Raw genomic sequence first — 5,762 nt, 5'->3', positions numbered from 1 at the left:
GACCAACGCTTAAGGGTAGATTCCTGAGTATCATTTTAAGACAAAAGTTCCAATACCAAAATGTTGAGGCTATAATAATTTTTGAATTATTAGAGTTTAAAGTTAACTAATCAGATCGTATAAAGTTGGCGCGCTCAGGTACGACACAACGCAAACTCCTAAAAACAAAAGCTGACTTATCGTTTTTTTTATTAATATAGATATAAAGATTACATATGTGAATATAAGATTATTTTTATTGATATTTTTGCAAACACAATGCACAATAACATTGTACAATAATATATTCTTTTTTATAATAAAACTTTTTGTCTTTATGTAATACATAAAGCGCAAACTGTCAGATGACATTTCATTCAAAAATCTGTTATCAATTGCATATCTTAAAGGCAAAACTGTAGTTAGCAAACGATACGTAATTAGCAAATGATATTTGCCCTATAATTATTTTACGAGATGAGCTACTATTGCTAATATCCTGAAATAAAACTCATTCAAGTACACTTTAAACATTTTATTAAAATAATCCGAAGAAAACAAACAAGAAAATTAACAATTAAATTAACAACTAAATTTACCAATTAAATATGACAAACTTAACAATTTAATACGAAATACAACAATTTTAAATACAATTTTAGTTGTTAATTAATAAAAAAATGTTTGCAGAAATATTAATAAAAATAATCTTATATTCACATATGCAATCCTTATATCGATATTAATAAAAGGGGCGATAAGTCAGCTTTTGTTTTTAGGAGTTTGCGTTGTGCCGTACCTGAACATGCCAACTTTAGACGATCTGATTTATTAACTTTAAACACTAATTATAATTCAAAAACTATTATAGCCTCAACATTTTGGTATTGGAACTTTTGTCTTAAAATGATCTCAGGAATCTACCCTTAAGCGTTGGTCCGGTCATTACGGGACACCCTGTATATAGGACTCGTAAATTTGTATTTTTAAAATTACATCGTTTTATTGAGATGAATACAAGTCAAGCAAATGAAAATACTGAATGTATAAAGAAATGTTTTTCTCTCTCTCTTTCTCTCTCTCTCTCTCTCTCTCTCTGTATTATGTTATTAATTGCTCTACAATTTATTAGTGGGTTAAGATCACTATATGTATATAGATTTACTCAATGTTTTCTAAGAAACGCAAGGAGAAGTAGAGAAAAATAAGTATGTGGATTTTCGAAGCAAGGAAAACTGCTCCATTTTCTCGCTATTAGGGTGAAAATGACTCCAGATGACCATTCCCTGGCCATTAAGCGTGGTTTTTACATCTTCTCCCCCCCCCCCCCCCTTCCGATGCCGGAGGGAACGCTTGAACTAGTTTTTAGAAGATATACGCGAAGCACGTATTCACGCACACAGCAGTTGACGTACAATTAATTCATGTCCGTTAACGTGTTACGATCGATCTGTGGGACGTTGCTACACATCGTACGCGGTCGCGTGTGACTTTCGATGATTGTCGCGACGACGGATTATACATATCCACGCGCGGCAGCGGGATTAACGAACCGAGGATGGAAGAAGTGACAAATGAGACTGTTGAGAGATTCTCGTAATTATGCCCGCTTACGTGGACGCGCGGGTTAACGGGAATGCTGCACGCGCGCGAGAAATTACGGGCGTATACGCCGATATATAGGGTCTTTGACCTTAACGAGGGGGCAGCGGGGGTCGGGAGGGGGGGGAGGGAAGGAGTTCAAGGAGAGATGGAGAGGGCACTTAAATCAGCGGGTATTGGATTTGTGTCTGCGGGGCTGGGAAAATAGCACTCTTGGAAAATGAATATCTATTTTGGTTGTTGGAGCGACGCAGTCGGTCGTATCCCGATGGGTAGTCCCCGCCGTCAAGTGGATTTAAGGTTATTGAACTTGTTCATTGATCTCTCTCGATGCAACCGGCACATCCAACCCATCGCGCGCCCCGCCGCGAGTCCGCCGCGGAGCCCATATACCGCTCCTCCCCTCCGCGCGGCGGCTCCGCCGACTACTCTTTCGCGCTTCCCCGCGATGCTTCTCGATTCACGACGTGCGCGAAAACCGCGCGTGGCGTTAATATAATTCCTTCTTCGGAATTATTGTGTGCCTGTCCGCTCGTGGGAATATTGATTTTCCTGTCTAATCGCGACGATTGCGCGACGATCAGTGGTATACATGATGTAAGAATATTAGATGTAACATTCCCGTGGATGCGCGGTTGTTCGAGATATCACGGCCACCTCTCGGACCGATCGGAAATTTGTCATAAATTTCGTAAACCGATATGAGTGGGACTGCCTCTACCTAGAAAAAAAACGACGTGACTAAGTAGACCACCCTGTATAATTAATCCGTTTCGCGCGTAGAAAGACAGTTCTCAAGTATCTAATCATCTTCTGAAAAAGCCGTAAAAATTAAAAGCCAAATATAGCTAGCGGAGAAGTTTAAAAATTTTGCATTCGTGAAATAAGGTAAAACCTGGATCTTTTTTAAATATATTTAAAGTTATATTTTCTTAATTGCTGAATTGTTGAATGAAATCTAACCTATTCTATGTCATACGTTTTTCCTCTATTTGATATAATTCCTATGTTTGTATATTAATTTTATTTCTCTCAGTAAAGTTTTAAAGGAAAAAGTAGCTTTTGGGGCAAATAATGATAATTTTTAGTTGGGTAAATAATGACAAGTCAAAAAGCTTTTTTAATATTTGAATGTGATTTTTCTAATTTATTAGGGATAATGTGAGATTAGTTACAAGGCAAGAATAAATGTGATTTTCAATAAGAAATACTAGCAAATAATGTTACTACTATTATTTATCAATAAATGAAAATTTACATATGACAGAATATAGAAATTAATATAAATTACCTAATCAAAAAGTCAAAAGAAAGATCGATTAAGAGTTAAGAATTATGTATTTTGTGATTGTCCCATAGGATGTCACTATTTATACACCTATAGGGTGGGGCAAATAGTGACAAATGTAGGTTTCAGTTTTTATGAAAATCTAGCCCGTATATATGATTTATGGAAATTCTAATTAAGTTTTTTGTATATTTAAAAGTGGAAAGTACTCTTTTAGTGAAAAATCATATCTTGTAAACTTGAAATTAGCTTGTAGGGAAAAAATTCATCACTATTTGCCCCCCTTCCCTTAGTTTTAAATCGTAAATTCTAAGATAAATGAATAAAAGATAAATAAACTTGTAAATTTTACATGTTATAAGTGTTAATTTTACTGAAGAATAATGTTTTCACAATTTGTTTCCAAATTGTATTAAAGTGTTACATTTTTGTGTTAATTTTTACATAATGTTTGTGTTACTTTCTAACATATTCATCTTGCGTTAAATTAACACAAAAATTTAAGTGGATCGTTTATTGGGACATGTAAGATGTGTTAAACTTGACACAAATTTTTCAACTGTGCATAATCTGTGTTTGCTGGAATATGTATATGAGATTCCACCTGCTGCACTTTTTTATATCATGATGTACGTAGTAGTATATCGTACACACTTTACACGTGTCCCCACTTTATTTAATTCGCGTAGTTTCGTAATGGAGAAGTACTCCTACGTGTTGATTGAATGATTGATGAATTCGTCCTGAATTAACGATATTCTCTCTCGGTTTCGCGAGCGAAATGTTTTAAAATCTTATTTCTGGTCGGCCGTCGTGATCGATTCGTTAATTTAATCGCCCGATCTAATTCGGGAACTTCCCGGGCCAACGACCGGGCGCACGTCGGAAAATACCACTGTGTTTTCATGAGAGGAATGATCCGCGGGAGTGATTTATAACGTACGTGGAGCATCGCGATATTATTTATCACGCGCAGTTCACAATGGACGTTCGTGGACTTTACGGCGGCATTAAATATTTATTGAGAAACGAAAGTTGCAGGACGTAACGTTCAAACGTACGCGTTGCGCCTCGCAGTTAGTTTGTACGTTCGACGACGGGCCGGTAACGGCTTATGTTTTTACTCTTTTATTTTTATAACTTTGGATCGCTATTTCTCTCTCTCTCTCTCTCTCTCTCTCTCTCTCTCTCTCGTAGATCTAACAGTTTTACGATAGTTGTAAAACGTCTCGGTGAGTTTCTGTCGAGTTACGCAACACACGATTTTCGTATATAGTTCTGAATAATGTCGAGATATTCTAAATGATATATGCGCGCGAACGGCGCATTTCGTCCATGCGCTTTTCCCTGGCAATGCGTCCTGTCATCTGCACAATGACGTTTCCATACTTTTCAAACGGCGGTGAATTGCGCGGGACACAAAGGTGCGGTTTTTTTTACGTTTATGTGCGCGTATATATACAACGGCGCACGTATTCCGAACGTAGAACGCCCGTTATCTTAAAATTGTACGTTGTTTAATGTAACAAATCAGCTAAACTTACATTTTAGAATCAACTGCTCCGCTCGTTATTCTTCTTTATTCAGGAAATATAGGCAGGATAAGGGAATCAAGTGAGGATCGGGATATTAATTTAGGATAATTTATTATAATTTTTATTATACATATTTAAAGGACACCTTTCTTTTGAATAATTTTATTTAACACGAAATTTGAAAACAATTACGTTTTTTTTCGAAAATTTAATATTACCAATCGATTGGTCAGATAATTTTACATTGAGAAACACATTTTGCTTTAATTTTGCTTTTTATTATCAGAAGATATAAAACTTTAAAAAAATTCGCTTGGTGCGAATTCGCAGGTGTCCTTTACGAGTTATAATTTTTAAATTTCTTCTATCAAATAGCACACGTCAATATCGCAAGATTTTTAAACATTTGTTTCAATTTTATCATTTGTCATTTATTTCATGTTTACTGGCAAAAACACACAGCATATTTTATAAAACATATTTTACTTTGACTATATAAGTATACATACAAGTATTTATATAATCAAGAATTTTATTGAAGTTGTCTCAAATAATAAAATGCGAAATGATCTGTTACTATAAATACCAGGATCTGATTGTAGATCATTTATGTACATTATTTCATTTAATAAACTATAAAAAATTAAATTAAAAAGTGATAAAATGGAACAAAATCATCCATAAAAAAGTATACGTAATTATAATATACGCATAATATACATATCTTGTACGTAATTATAATACAATATATACGCGAATAATATAGTAATATAATAATGTACGGAAAGAACAATTTTGCTGGATACAGATCTGAAAATAATTTTGTTGGAAACTGATTGCTAGAATATCAAAATGTTTTATAGCAATTGCTTATCATTTTTGAGTTTTCAACAAAATTATTTTGGTCCAATAAAATTATTTTAGATTTGCATCAGCAAAATTTTTAGATCTCTCAGCAAAATCGTTCTTTCCGTGTATATAATTATATAATTCTAACCGAAATCTCTAAAAGAAAATTTCTAAAAGAAAAGAAATTTCTAAAAGAAATTATATATCTTATTGTTTATTTGATATTTTTCTGGATGAAAATATGAATTTTTTATCTAAGAGTGCACTCCTAAGTGCGAATTTTGACAAAATCTATATGGCATTAGATTGTCCACTATTTGTCCATATTTGTCCAATAATAATAATTTTTTATCTACTCTTGGAAAAAATTTCAAAAAAGAAAAAAAATTTTAACGTAAACAGTCTTAAGTGCATTTTTTAAATAATTATATACGGGATTTGTTTGTCCACAATTTGTACGCATTTGTCTAACAACAATTATTTTTTGTCCACCTTGCTACAAAAAAATT

This window comes from Wasmannia auropunctata, unplaced genomic scaffold (assembly GCF_000956235.1).
Source record: "Wasmannia auropunctata unplaced genomic scaffold, wasmannia.A_1.0 LD336064.1, whole genome shotgun sequence".
Classification (NCBI taxonomy): Eukaryota; Metazoa; Arthropoda; class Insecta; order Hymenoptera; family Formicidae; genus Wasmannia; species Wasmannia auropunctata.
The sequence above is the reverse complement of the archived record's forward strand: the minus strand, read 5'-3'. Positions refer to the sequence as shown.